The sequence below is a fragment of the Manis javanica genome, chromosome 17 (genome assembly GCF_040802235.1).
Source record: "Manis javanica isolate MJ-LG chromosome 17, MJ_LKY, whole genome shotgun sequence".
NCBI classification, from domain to species: Eukaryota; Metazoa; Chordata; class Mammalia; order Pholidota; family Manidae; genus Manis; species Manis javanica.
Genome location: NC_133172.1, coordinates 50732377 through 50747703, shown reverse-complemented (window position 1 = coordinate 50747703; position 15327 = coordinate 50732377). Strand labels below are relative to the sequence as shown.

Below are 15327 nucleotides of genomic sequence, written 5' to 3'. Positions count from 1 at the left end.
TGAGATGACATGGAACTTTCTCACTATCTACCTTCAAAGCTTATGTTTGTTTTCTTTGCTTTGCCTTGATACATTCCACCAAGCAGGCCCCAGCCTGAGGGAGAGGCCCTGTCCCTGTGCCCAACTGGGGCCCTCTGTCCTCTCTGAGCTTATCCGTCACTGGCTTTTAGAGTCTTTGAGGACTATTAAATGCCACAAATAGAGGGTAGGGGAAGTGGTGGCCCTCCTGGATTCACCTGCTCGCTGGCTTCATCTAAAGTGGTTTATACACCGTGCACCACTGTGCCAGGCAATGCGACTCTTGGAACACATTGTGCCCTGGAGGTGTTTTCCCAACCTTACAACACAGGTATGTCCAAAGCAGAGAGAACCATTTTCCAGAAAGTTCTTTTCCTTCTGTAAGCCTACAAGGACTGCTTTTTTTCCTTCTTTTCTTTCTGCTACAGACCTAACTTGGGTATTCTGCCTCCTTTAACAGGACAAACAGCGTAGCTCTCTCTCCACCACCCCTCCTCACGGAAATGAATGCTGCTCTGGTTTCTCCAGGGTGCGACAAACTAAAACGAAAGGGTGGACACGTCCATCTCCAAAGGTGCCTTCCAGCTCCCAACTCTGATTCTCCCTTTAATTACTCCACAGCGAGCGCATTCTTCACATTGTTTCCTACTGACCAGTGACTTCTCTTGGGCTGAAAAGGGTGCATTTTTAGGCAGAGGAACCCAAACTTCTCAGTGACACTAGCCCTACAAATATTCAGAAGGCAGGGGAGAAACCAAAGGCAAAATAAGGAAGGAAGGAAGGAGGGAGGGAGGGAAGGGAGGAAAAACGGAAGGGGAGGGAAGGAGGAAAGGCTTTCACTCTGTGCCCAGTGGAATTTAGACGTTCTCACCCCAGGTAGGTTCCCACTGAAGTCTAGGAGTTCAAGTGCATCCAGCCTGCCCTTCCCCCACATGCCCCAAGAGGATGGGAAGTTCAGCCAAGACTCGCAGCACCTGCCTGCAGCCCTAGGCCGGCTGCGCGAACCGGGCGGGCCGGGGGGAGGGAGGCACACTCACCTGGCACACAAAGGCTCCGCACGCCTCCGGAGGGAGGAGGCTCTCGCAGGTCCGGGGGCCGCGGCGTGCGCCACAACGGGAAATTCCAGCAGCACCCGAGCCCCGAACTTACCCACCCCAGGCGGCATTCTGCCCCCCTCCCGCCGCCCCCGGGGCTCCGAGGTGGCTCTGGCAAGGCGCAAGGGGGCCGCACACAGGGGAAGGGGGCTCATGGTGGTGGCCGGGGCTGGCGGTAGCCCCTCCCCGGGAGGGACGGTCCCCGGCGCCCGGCGGGGATTCACCCACGGGGCGCGGCGCTCGCGTCCCCGGCCCGGCCTGCCCGCCGCGGGCTCGGCCGCCCGCCCGCCGCCCGGAATCGCTTTATGTAAATGAAGCTCAACTCGCAGTTCGCAGCGCGCACCGCCCGGGGAAGGGGGGCGGGCGGGGCGGGGGGCCTTCGGGGATCCACATTACACAGCAACAAAGCGGAAGGTTAATTTGAAACTCACAGCCCCGCCACCGCTCGGCTCCCCGGGCAAAGCCTGACATCTACAGTCGTGCCGGGCGCAGGCCGGGTGCTCGGCGGTGGCCGCGCCCGCGGGGACACGGGGACACAGGGGCGCGCGAGGCCCCAGCGCTCGGCCGCGCTCCGGGCACGGGCCTCTGCGCAGGCCGGGCCGCGCGCCCCGGGACCGGCCCGGCGGGAACAAAGCCTGGTCCTCCCCAGGCGCTGACCCCTCAGCAGAAGTCAGGGCCGGCGAGAAGAAAGGGACGCGCCCTCGGCCGCAAGAAAAGAGCCTGGGGCCTCCGAACCGGAGCCATCGGCCTCGGGGCCCCATCCACGTCACAGCCAGGCCACTCTAGCATGGGGACATTAGCCAATGTGGACAGGAATTTATTTGAAACACACACCCATCCCATGAACTGCTTTACTGAGCACTTCTGTTTTTCAGCTGCAGAACTTCTTATAAAAACATCCCCTGCTTTCCATTGAGAGTTTAAGGATACAGTATTTCACGGAGAGAAAGAGGGAAGTAAAAGTAAGGAAAGAAGTCGCAGTTTGCAATTAAGCTTACAGTCTCTTGTACAAGCCTCGCCTTACAAAGCCACATCGTTTCAGATACGGCATAGATCATGCCCTCCGTAGGGAGATTCCACGGCTGGGTCAAATTTAATGCAGCCACCGTAGTTGGTCAAAGCAACTGCTGGACATTTTTATATCTCCCCAGGTTCACCTTTTCCATTCTGATACGCAAAGGCAACACCACAGAAATCTCACCGGAAGTCCCCTGTCCTCCCTGCCAGAATCCCACGCTCAATCCGAATTTACTCCCGATTCTCTCAGTACTGAAAGGCACCTGCTTTTACCCTATCTTAAAGCCACCCACCCAGGCTGGCCCTACAGCCTTGAGAGTCCTTTCCGACTGCACAATAATGAACCATGCAAGTGTTAGAAATATAATAAGCTCACGAGGCGGAGAGCGGTAGGTATGGAATCGTATTAGCATTAAGCACACGCTGGTGCAGGAGGAAAGGGGATGCCTGGCTGAAAATTACCACGTTCCCATGTATAAAGCACTTGACACAATATAATTTGGGTTCAAATTAACGTAAATACCTAACCTTTTGGGGACAGACAAACCCCCTGTACATTTTAGTCCAGAAAAGAGACTCAGATTTTTTTTTTTTCCCAGCTAGGGCCCTGGGAGAAAAGACTGCCTCTAGGGAATCATGTCCGATTAGGGACAAAGGAGAGCACAAGCCAAATTCTGTCACACATGAGAGAGTGGGGGCAGGAGAGGGGGAGTCGGGCGTGGGGGGTGGGGTGGAGAGCCAAAAAGCAGAGCGGAGGATGATTTGGCAAACCCGAGTATGAGCACTGCAGAGCTGTCCCGACAGCCTAATTCAGCCCCAAGAACAGGTGGTGTTCTCAAAACACACTTTCACGTTAGCCACATAAGTTGAGACTACCTTAAAGAAAACCAATTAATAATTTAATTGAAGAAGTGACTATGAATAATACATGAAGATGATGATGCGAGCAATAACGCAAGTAACGTGGCACGCACAACGCAGAGATGCCTCTGGAAAAACCCTCAGCAAAATGAAGACTCCAGGCCCTGATGTGTTACCTGGAAGCAACCCACAGCCCAGCGATAAATGAAAGACAAAAAGAAAAGGTTTATGCTCCCAGAAAATCTAATTTTGCTCCTTTATCTTCACTTCTATTAACAGGGACAACCTCATGATCTGGTGACATCATGAACCCAGTGGGCTGACAGATAAATACCTTCAATAAGACAAAAGCTAGGAAGTCCAAAGAACCAGTATAGTCATCTGGAAGGATGCAGAGGTGCTGGACAGAAGGCCCTGAGGGGATCTGTCCTGAAACTGCCACTGTCCCAAGCGGCAGACACTGCAGGCTGCCTCCTGCACCGCGGAGGGCTGTCAAGCAGAATTGAGACTGACCCTGGGTCCCTGGGTCCCTTTCCTTTATCTCAGTCCAGCACCAGCTACTCACACGATGAGGCCTGGGCAAGCCTGCCTTTGTCACAGGCACAGATTTAACAGGTAATCCACAGGCAGGTAACCTATGTCCTCTGTGTCATTACGAATATAAAGGATTATACCAGAGCTGGGGTGCTGTCCCTACCAAAACTTATTTTTATCATCAACAAAAACAATACCTCTTCAGAGGGGATTTGAACCTTATGCACTTACATGTGGAATCAACAGTTTTTCTGAAATACATGTGGCAAATTCTATCCTCCAGCTCTTCGGAGGGCAGCTGCCAGCCCTTAAACACATGGCCTACCCCACAGTGAGAACCCAGCACTCTCATCCCTCCATTCTGGACACTGTCGACAAATAAACCCACTCTCAGAAAAGGCAGTCCTTCCCACTTCCAGTTCTCCGTAACTAGTCTCATCTCATCTGGAAAGCGTAATTGGCAACAGCCAAAAGAATAAATATTTAAAAATGAACCAGGGAATGCTAACCTCTCCTTACTCCGCCCCTTACCCACTCTCCATGCCAGAGGCCAGGCCCCTAGCACTTTGCTGGCTGGTAAATCACAATGATCCCGACCAAACCAAACTGGCTGGGCTCTCTCCCACATACACACTCACTTCCACTGCTCTAGCCTTTCGCTTCAGCAAAGGTAAATATGATCTCTGAGCTAGCATACGGTGAATGTCAGCATTCTGACTTCTAGCTAAACCTGGGCTCTATTTTCACAGCAGAACTGGGTTTTGGCAGATTTGTATATTCTTCCAGATCCTGCTATTTTTACTAAATTATACATACACATTGATTTTAAAATTAGTGTTCAAATAAACCTTCAGGCTTTAACAAAGAAAAAACCAGAAGTGGGCAAACACAAAGCCCCTGAATAAATAAGGAAACATTTGGAGCTTAAGTGCACTCCATGTCCTGAACTCATCCCTTCATTTCCAGGCAGCTATATTTTGGGGCCTGGTACCCACTGGGTGACTAGCCCTCCTGGGTATGGAAGGCAGTGCAGGCTTTACCCAGAGCAGCCTAGCCCACTCACACCTTCATAAGCAGTGGAGGCTGGTGGGCTAAGGCCCACACATGGATGTTTTGCTTCACATTTCTCTGACACAGACCTCAAGGCCTCCATCTACTGCTATAACACTAATTCCACAGATATTCACCCCCAAAGTGTAGGGTGGAATATTATCTAGTTTACTTACCCACCCTCCCCAGCTCAGACCCTAAATCTGTCAGTGACACATGTAGGAAACCCCAATGAGTAACCATTTTTTAAAAACTATGATTGGGAAGAGCTCTTCCAAACTGATTTTAAGTTACAAAGCCCAAGCTTTAAGAGAGCAAAAAATAACTTGCCTTGAAACAGCTTTAAAACATTAGGTAAAGAGCTTGCTCTTTCTTTTTTTTAAAATAAAAACATTAGTTCAGAAAGGGCAGAGAGTGTTTGCCATGCAAGACTTTTATACCCAGGGGGATTTTTACATTTGTGTTTCTAAACCTTGAAATTGAGAATTTTAATGAAAGAGCAGACACATGCTTAAGGACAGTATCCCAATCAGGGTCCATACATTACAGAAGAAAGGCGTTTTGTTTGGGGCCAGGAAATAGGTGCACTCCTGTTCTGTTCATAGGCCATCCCACTGACACATCCCTTCGCACTCAGTCTTGTGCAAACCACATTCTTGGAAAGAAAAGGGGAGGGGTTATGGCCTCTTTATATAAATGGTAGTTTTTAAAAAAATTCTCAACACAGCGTCAATTCCATAGTATGCAACAACAGTTTCCCCTACACATGTGTTAAAACAATCAATGAACTGATATACCAGGGCAAAACCACCAGGAGCACTTTTTTTTTTTTAATGAAGAATTTCATTTGGGTTTGCAATTCTTTCCTATCAAGCAGCCACTTCATAGGGCAGGATACTAAGAGATAAACAAAAGATGACCCTTCTGACACTTCCCCAAAATGATTCTAGAATCCCATTTTCTTATCTTTTCATTTCAGTGCATTTTTGCCCGAAATCTGTTGCTAATCTGACTTAAGAGCTCAGAGCTAAAATTTCACATATCCTCCAAGTCAGCCAGTGTTTTAGAATTTGGTTTTCTATTGAGGCTGATCCAATCGCCAGTGAGGCCTACGGGAAAATGTGCTTCATGCTGTTCCGTTTGTCTCTCTGCAGACAAATAGAAACTGTGAAATTTAAAGAATGGATGAAAAAAAATCTAAAACAAAGAGGTTAAAAAAATAGGACAAATGTTTTTGCTTTTGTGTCTCCCTGCAGCAATTGTCTGGGGGAGTCTGCAGTGACAATCACCATGAGAAGGCCATCTAAAGGCGATGCGCACACAAGGGGACTCCTTGCCTGCTGCCTTTGGTCTGGGAGAAAAAGCACCTTAGCTCCGTTCTCCAGGAACAAAAGGCCAGGGCCACCGAAGGGGGGAGAGGTTACCGGGGCTCTCACATGGAGCCATGTGTCAATGCAGGTTCATTTTTCACCCGTCCTAGTTGGGAAGCAGCTCAGTGAACTTCCTAATGACTGCTTTTCCCTCTCTCCCTATTATTTTTCAGCCTAAAAGAACAAAACAATAATATTTTTCTAAACTTAAAACCTATCATCCTATTAGACGTAAGTCTTGGGGGCCTACACGGTCTGTTTTTCCTCCTTCTTTCCCCCACCCTATTTTTTTGGTGGGGTTGGGAGGAGGGGGTATTCCAATTGTAGATCACATGGAAATAGGAGACACTGGACATTGCAGTCATTTTTAGTAACACCAGAACTGCCTTTATGTCTGCGAAAAGGCAGGAATAGAAAATTAAACGCAAAAGAAAGAAAAAAAAAAACACTGAATAGGATAGAAGCTGGTACTGGGGAGGCTATGGGGCAGTGCCTGGAAACATTCTCTTTTTTCCACAGCATGAAGTCACTAATGCCAGCTTCAGATTTGCGACTGAATCAAAGTCATCATTACAAGGTTGGTGGTGTTTGGGGGTATTTTTTGTTTGTTTTTGGGGGGATGGGGGGCTTGCATGGAGAAGTGGACAATTAGGATGTATTAAAGACAGATAAGGTGCATGGGGTGGGGGCTGCTTTAGAGAAAGGAAGCTGAGCTGAATCACTGAATGCCATGGAAATACCAGGGCAAGTGGATAACGGAGTGTTTAACCAGATTCAAAGCTGGAAACATCTTCCCCAGTGGGCGAATCCTATGACAAGGCAGTGACATGCAACCCTCAGCCTTTGAACCCAGACCTGGCAGCTTAGGAACGCACCCCCTCCCCAGGCAGCCACAGGCTCTGGCTGGGAGGTGAGGTGGGGGTAGGGATGAGAGGGCCCTGCGAAGAAGCACAATAAACAACTCAAATATGAACGGAAATGACATCAGCAAAGTGAAGGACCTGTTTATTGCAGATCAAAACAAAACAAACTTGCAAACCTTTCGTATACACAGATAACTCTATAAAAAGCCCTCCTAAAATGTCACCAGGGTCCACACATCAGCATCCCCAGAAAACAGATGACAGTTACCATGGTGGGGTTGGGGGAGGGAGTGGGAGGAGATGGGAAGGGATATAAAACTAGAAGGGGCCAAAACCCCAGCTATTTTCCCCCTCTGCTGATCCTTATATTTATTGGTATTTATAATCTAAAAGCCATGCTCTGTGTTTCACTTAATACAAGGCCAGACAGTGCTGTCTAATGAGGCAACATTACAATCAGCTTGTAATACTGAATTTTTAATGCTGCCAAGGATTCTGTTACATAATAATATGAAAAACAGAAGCTGCAAGTGGGCTCTTGGTGACAGGACACTGGAGGTTCCAGGCAGGCCCGCACCGCAAGCCTGCCTTCCCTTCCCCCTGCCCACCCCCACCCTCCTGATTTGCAATCAGCCCTCCAAGCCCCATTTAGGTCAGTATGGTAACCAAGAGGATTTCTTAGAAATCTACTTTGTGAATTGCTACTATTATTATTATGCTCTTTGATCCAAAGTTGTATTTCAACAGTTTGAATTCTAGCTTACCTGGGGTTAGAGGTCTGAAGTGAACGTTTTTTTGTTGTTGTTGTTGGGGGGCTAGAGAGACAAGGAATACAGGAGGGGATATAGCTTATTTTAAACAAACCAAACAATTTGGGGGAAAAAATCACAGAGGGATAAAGAACTAAGATCCTGGGATGGTGGGGGTGGGAGTCTGCCGACCATATTCACAGCTGCTGCACTCAGTTTACACTGGTGTAATTTAAAAGCATATATATAGCTGCCGTTGCTCCTCTCTGTAATACCCCAAGACTGTAAATCTATAACCACTGCAATGATTTAGTGATTAAAAACATGATAACATATTGTGTAACTGCAAACCACAGAACCCCTGCCAACTCTCCTCTAAGATAAAGGAGGGAAAAAAATACAGAAAATGTGTTGCTTGCAGCTATCTTCCTAAACCCAAAAGATTTTAATAAAAGAACCTATATAGTAGGCAAATCAGAAAAGGGTGAGTGAATTCTGTGTGAAGCCAGCAAAAGGAGGTGGCGGGAGGGGGGGGGGGGGAAAGGCAGCTTTATGTGGGATTCTCTTCCTTGTACTAACAAATTACGACCTAAACATGCCTTTTCTTTTCTCTCTTTTTTTTAATAGTTTGTTGTAACTGGAATAACTGGTCTTGTGTGCTGTCTTGCATATTCAAAGCAGCTTTGTAATCGGATCTGGGGACCCAACCTTATTTGCCTGAACTCAATAGGGTTTTTTTTTCCTCTCCCTCCTCCCTTGTTTTGTTTTGGATTTGGTATTGTGGGTTTTCTGTTCTTGCTGGGAGCAGCCATCTATGCAGGCAGAGGCTCTGGTGCCTTTAAGCTACAGAGCAAACACCTGAGAGGGGGAGGCACAATTTGTAACATGGCAGGAGGAGCCTAAAATATACACACACAAAAAAAATCAAAGCAGCTGTAGGGGTTTTGACCTCCGAGCAGCTGACCTGACCCCATTCTGTATATTCTTTTATTTCCCCATTGCAGGATTCCTACACCTTGGGTCAGATTCAAACTCAATGTGACCCTGAGGAGAAGACAGTCATGGAGCCCTAGCAAAATGCTCCATATTTAATTGGAGGGGGGGGGGTGTATGTGTGTGTTTAAGTATATATGCATTCAGACTCCCCCAGGGTAGACACCCCCACACGCACACATACATCTGTCAGAACTGCCAGGCCATGGGGCCAGCTCCAGCCCAGCTTTCTTAGGTCACACTACTGGGAACCTGAACTCTCCCTCTGTCCTCCAAAAATCTTCATGTCTACAACTCTACCCATAAATACACGCATGCACAAGCGCTCCTCCGGAGACTTTATATGTTTAAAAAGTCCACAGATCTGAATTGCCTCCTCTCTAGACCTGAGCAGGGCAGTTTATTCAGAGAAATCAATAGGAAAGAGCATTTGCAAATATTTATGTAAGCCCTGTGTGTTTCAGCATTAAGTAATTAAAAACTAAAACTCGGGGAGGGGGAAGGGAAGAGAAGAGACATCAGGACAGGAAGGCTGCAGGCCTAGGGTGGGTTTTCCTAAACACACACCTTATTTCCCCAAACTGCAATCCTTTCAAAACTGACTCCGAGTACACTTTTTATGAAATCCTGTTCGAGCACCAATTGCTAGACTATTTCAAAATCATCTCCAAATATGGATTCACCTACCTCCAAGCTTTCAAGCCTGACTATAAGATAAGTGTCTGTATTATCTCTCTCTCTCTCTCTCACACACACACACACAGCAATCCTTACTTTTGACACTGCTTCAATCTCTGCTGTATTACTCTCTCGTATTCATATCTCTAAATTACTTGCACCAGTTAAAGATATCTAACATTATAAGATGAGAAAAGGGTCCTCAAAGTGTAATTCAATATCCCCAAACCCCCCATACTATCCACTCTCCTCAATCTATAGGATACCTACACTTTGGGGGTTCCAGAAACCCCCACATGTAAACAGATTCGCCAGAAAAAGTACAGTAAAATGAAGGAATTTTAAAATGAGCCACTAGCAAGCAGACTTCCTCTAAATTGTTCTGGAGGGCTGGGCAGCAAATTCTGCTTGTACGGCTTCTAAATCAACTCTAAGAAGCCAAACGAGACATTGGAGCACCCACGCTACAGATATTGTAGAAATTTACAGTAAATGTAGGTACACGATTGCAGCACACTGCCCTATTGATTATGCAGATTGTGATCAATATTCTCCCCTCTCCCATTTCCCAAGCCTCTTTCCAAAGACCTCCAAATAAGTTGGCCTGTACCTAGCCATTCTCCCAAAGTAGGAAGAAAAAAGTAATCTTTTAAAAAACATAATAAATCCTCAAATGTCCCCACTGAAAGGGCTTGAGTCTTTTTTTAATTCCGAAGTGAATTTATGTTCTGTAATTTGCATTACAGCCGAGCGATCACCGTATGTCATATTCCTCAAAGGTACTTAAGAAACCCCCCTTTAAAAGTCCCTACAACTGGAGGCCACAAAAAAGGCAATCAGTCTCCTTCCATCTAGTCCTTAGGTCAAGTTTTTAGAATTGAAACCAATAAAAATTGTCATATTTACCCTGGTTTGAAGCAACAAGGGGGGAAAGTTTAGAGTGGGTGATTTCTGAAAGCACTTCTAATTAAAGAATTCGCCACAGTCAAAGGAATTGCACAACATTTTGCAAAAGTCAAATTCTGAACAGCAGATTTGCAAAATAAAATGTATTTTTAAAGTTTAATAGCTCTACAAGAAGCCAAGGAGTGCCTAGTCCACACACAATTTAAATACATTGCATAAAACACACTTAGACCTACTCTTCAAGAGATATGCAAAAAGATCTACATGTAAATGCATAACGTAAAATTCAGGAACACGGTTTTTGCATCTAATGGAAAAAAAAAACATGGAAAAGAGTGGAGCACGACAAGGGGTGAGAGTGGGGAGCGAAAGTAAACAATCCCAGATTCTTGTGAGCAAAGAAAAAAGGAAACAGAAAAGGTAAGAAAGAAAGAAAAACGAAAAGAGAGAAAGAAGAGAAAAAGGAATCTCCGATGTCTCTGCACGCAGCTGGCCAAGGAGAGGCCAGACAGGCTAGGTCCAGCCGTGCCCGGCGGCGCAGCCCCAAGCCCCCGGGAGCCCCTAGTGTCCAGGGCAGAGCCCCCTCTGGGCGCTCGCGGCGCTGCCACTGGGGCAGGGCGGCGAGCGCGCAGGTGGAGGGTCGGGCGGCCGCCTCGCCCCCTCTCGGACCCCGGGGCTCCGGGCCGGCGCCGCGTCCCCCGCAAGCGGAGCCCCAGCGCGGAAGGCGGCGGCCGCGGCTCCTGCTCCGGGCGGGTGCGCGCCTCGCGCGGCGGCTCAGCCCGGGGCCCCGGCGCCTCTCGGGGTGGGGCAAAGTTGGGGGCCGCGGGCGGCGAGGGCGGGGGCGTTCGGCACCGCGGACACCCCCCCGCCCCCGCCGGCAGCCGCCTTTGTCTCGGCGCCCGGACCCCGGCCGCCCTCCCGCCCTCGGCCCGCGCCCCGGCCGGCCCTGCCCCGCGGCGCCTCCGAACTCGCCGCGCGGCCCTCGCCCCGGGCGCCTCCACCCTCGCGGGGGTCGCCGGCGGCGGCGCGGGAGCCGGGGAGGAGGGGGCGGCCCAGGCGCGGCGGCGGGAGGCGGAAGAAGAGAAAGAGAAAGTTTGGCGCAGGGGGAAGGCGAGCGGGACGCGGCGAGCGAGCAGGGCGCGGGCGCGGGGAGCGCGGGCGGCGGCGGCCGGGCGCGGGAGCCGGGAGGGGGCAGGACGAGCCCCATGCAAAGCAGCCCGGGCGCCCCGAGGAGCCCCGCGTCCGGGCGGCGGCGGCGGCGGCGGCGGCGGGAGGAGGAGGAGGAGCAGGCGGGGGCGGCGGCGGGAAAAAAAAAAAAAAAAAAAAAGAGGGAAAAGTTGCCACTTACGCGGTTGCTTCTCCGGCGGCGGCGGCTGCAGCGGCGCTGCTGGCGGCGGCGGCGGCGGCGGGAGCTGACGGCGCTTTTAATCCCGAAAAGAGGCGCTCGGGCCGCGGAGCCCATCAAGGCAGCAGCGGCGGCTGGCGGGGGTCGGCGGCGGCGGAGGACGCGCTGCTGGCGGCGGCGGCGGCGGCGGCGGCGGCGGGGCTGGAGCGCACTCGGCGGAGCCCGGGGCGGGAGGCGGCCGCAGCCGGGGAGCCGGAGCCGCCGCCGCCGCTGCCGCCGAGCAGCATGGTTGGCGGGGAGTTTACAGCCCCCGGAGCGGGCAGGGGCCACGGAGGAGAAGCGGCGGCGGCGGCGGCAGCGGCTCTAGGCTGTAATTGGGATGCAAAGCAGGCGGTGGCGGCGGCGGCTGCGGCCGGGAGGAGGAGGAGGAGGAGGCGGCGGCGGCGGCGGCGGCTGCAGCGGTCGGAGGGGACGCGCTGGAAGTGGGAGCTGATGAGTGAAAAGAAAAAAAAGTCTTTGGATCTTTATTCTGCTAATTAGTTTCCTGCAAAAAATGGCTGTGATTAATTCAGTGCGCATGTGCTTCATTACCCAGGCACGACGGGAAGGGCTAATTAGCCACCTTCTGGATCAATAAGATTCAGCAAAAAAGAAAAGGGGGAGGTGGAGGGAGGCAGAGGGGAGGAAGGGAGGAAAAAAAAAAAAAAACCAGGGGAAAGTGATGAGCAGGGCAAGGAGAGCAGGAAGAGAGGATGGGAGAAGAGCCCAGGAAGAGGGAGAGAGGCACCAAAAGTTTATGCATGTATTAAAAACACACACACACGACACACACACACACACGCGCACTCACACACACACATACACACCAAGAAGTGAAATGCAGAGAGGCAACAATAGGAACCTGGCTAAGATTTTTTTTTTTAAGATTCTATTCTTTCCTTTTTTTTTATTTTCTCTTTTCTTTCTTGTTTTTTCTCTTTCCATTTCCTTTTCTTTCTTTCTTTCTTCTTTTTTTTTTGGCAAATGCAGCAATGTTTAAATGAAATAGAAGAGAGCATCTTCAAAAAAGAGAGGAGTAAGGGGGGCAATCTTGGAGTGGGGCAGCTTAAAGCAAAGATTTAAGTGAAAGAGCCGGGAAGCAGCAGAGACTCAGAATAGAGGCCACTTTAAATTGCAAATCCGATGTATTTTTAAATAAGGAAAATTACCTCCCCCTAGATCAGAGGACAAATTTTAAAAAAAACAGGGGAAAAACTTTAACACGTACCATAGACGAGACAAGAAAAAATGTATTAATTTTGTCTTGTGAAATAAAATGCAATCTATCTTCTCTGCTTCTTTAGGAGAGGGGGAGAGGGAGTGATGATTAGAAGAAATAAAAGGGGGAAGTGAAACAAGTGAAGGGGTAACTTAAGAAAAGATAAGAAAAGGAAAAGTTGCAGTTGGAAACAAGTCCAACTTTCTACCTTTCTAGACCTAAGAGAAAAGTAAAATCAATTTTCTTGTGTAAAACCTGGGAAGCAGATGTTTTCAAAACACAGGAAGCTATTTTTGCCATCAAAAGCAGGGATGTAATAAAGGCAGTGAAAAATAATTTCAGACTAAATTCATAAGAAAGCAAGCCAATATATTTAAACAGTGAGGAAAGGTCTAGGGTGGAGAAAGGGGGGAAATTACATACCCCGTCCCTAATGCCAAAAAAAAAAAAATCTTATAGCTACCTCCAAGAGTTTGGAGCAGAGTCTTGAAGCCAAAGGGCTTGAAATGAGAAGATGAATTTCAGATAAAGACTAGGAGCAGTACATCCCACCAGAGCCCAAAGGAGATTCCTGGAATCAAAGACAGCAGCCAGGGACCCTGCTACCGTACCGATTCCCAGTACATCAAAGCCATCACTTAGGCGGGTGTACGGTACCTCCAAAAAGCAAGCAAACAAATGCAGGAAGAACAAGAGTCTCAATCTCTCCCTCTCTCTCTTCCTCTCTCTGCCCTCCTTCAAATCCTAGCCTTCGCGTCACTGCTAATGCCAAGAGATTTTTTTTTAATGACAAGTATGTATTTATGTAAGTTCTAAATATGAACTAGTACCACTGCAAATTACAATGTCTGGAATAAAAATGCAATTTGCACTTTAAGTGATCTGCAAACAAATGTAAAAACAACGTTATGTTTTTGAAGGCATTATTAGTGAACCCTGTAACATCAGGTAGAGAGAGAGCGCACATTAAAACTTATTTTTCTTAGAAAAAAATGTTTCTGCCCCAGCCTAGCTGGATTATTTATTTTAGAAAGAATTTGAGAATTAATCGGGAGATCTATTTGATTAGAAAGGAATTCTTCATTTTGAGAGATTTTCCAATGCTCTCAAGAGCTTGCAGCTTCTTAGTCAAGACTAGGGAAAGAAAACCGGTTTAGGATTTTGCAAGGTTACCTCATCTAATCCTTCTGAATTCACTCTGGGAATAATGCTGTTTTATATAGGGGGGGAGAAAATACATTTAGAAAAATCGGGGGTTTCCTCTCTATGAGCCAAATCTGGATTGCCATTCAAACTTTTCCTGGCTGCTTTTCCATGCGGGACAGTTGATCAATAAAGCCAAGTCCAGCCTGGCTTGCTACAGGTTTCACCAGTCAGTGCTTGCAAAACCTTTGTCATTTTCTAAAAATAAAAAAGCTAAAAGTTATTGTAGAAGAAGGGGCTTTTTTTTGTCCCCTGCACAATGTGTCTTTTGTGAAGTTAATGCCATTCTGGGCTCTCGATAGCCCTGGACAATGGGAACTCTCCAGGAGCCAGCAAAGACTGGCTTTTTTTCTTTCTTGATTTTTTTTTTTTTTAAGGGAGGGATGAAACATTCCTACAGTCCAAACACAACTTCTACTTTGATTAAATAAATATTTATCTTTATTCTAGCCATTGTATATTTTTACCTTCAGTTTGTCCGATTTCTGATTATTATTTTAAATTTTTAATTGGCAACAGTTAATCTTTTTTTTTTCCCTTTCAGTCCAAAGTGCAGGTCAGTGTAAAATGTAGCTGACTGAAGGAAGACTGGTAAATTCTGAATTTTTCCATAATACATCAGGTAAGGAAAATTGTTCAGACCCTCAGGAGTATATTTGCTTCCTATTTATCTGTATTCACGAATCTTCATAAATCTGCTGGTGTATTTTTTCAAGATGTAGCAGAATTAAATTTCTCCTTGTAGATCTTGAAAACTCACTTAAAGACTATGTATGTATTTTCTTTTAAAAATATAAATAGTACTAGGAGCGAACTTGTAGCTTGTTTTACAAAAGGTGCCGAGGAAGTCAGTATCTCCACTGGTATAGGCTATGTGGGGGATATGCTGGATATAAATGTATTTCATGTTGCAATATAGGAAAATGTCAGCTTAATCTGGTAAATACTTATGCTAATTTTGCTGAGTGAATTCGTTATAAGGAGGAGAGGTACCAAGCTGGTATGACTGAATAATGCTTAGGCGATAATCCAGCATCTATATGGATTATTTTGTGTACAAAATTTTTAAAAAAGCAACCAAGGAACTCAGAATCTAAATCCTTCATTTAGCTAGCAAGAGAGCAGAAAATTTTACACCAGACTGTTTTTAAGACATGTACAATAGGGAGAGAAAGAATGTAGGCTAAATATTGCATTGATGTGTATATTTCTCTGCCTCTTGCTCAACTGAATGGATACAAACACAAGGACATATGTGTAAATGGTCACATAAATATACATTTGAATGACTTTAGATGTCTTTGCATCTCTGTGAGTATCTATGTGTGCACACAAATATACCAGGTGTACCTATGTGCAGGTACAGAGCTGTGTGTATGCCCTCTTAC

General features: G+C 47.6%; 1 protein-coding gene across 6 annotated transcripts in view; it reads right to left on the bottom strand.

The window, feature by feature from the left end:
- ZFHX3 (zinc finger homeobox 3) overlaps nt 1-11619 on the bottom strand; it is a 235537-nt gene extending 223918 nt beyond the window's left edge. The window contains exon 1 of one of the 6 annotated variants that reach the window (XR_012126691.1): nt 1056-2774. The gene's annotated coding sequence lies outside the window, so the exon portion shown is untranslated. Of the gene's footprint in view, nt 1-1055; nt 2775-11481 lie in introns of those variants that run through there. The other 5 variants (XM_073226009.1, XM_073226006.1, XM_073226007.1 and 2 more) reach the window with 5 other exon arrangements.
- Between the last annotated feature and the right edge of the window lie 3708 nt (nt 11620-15327).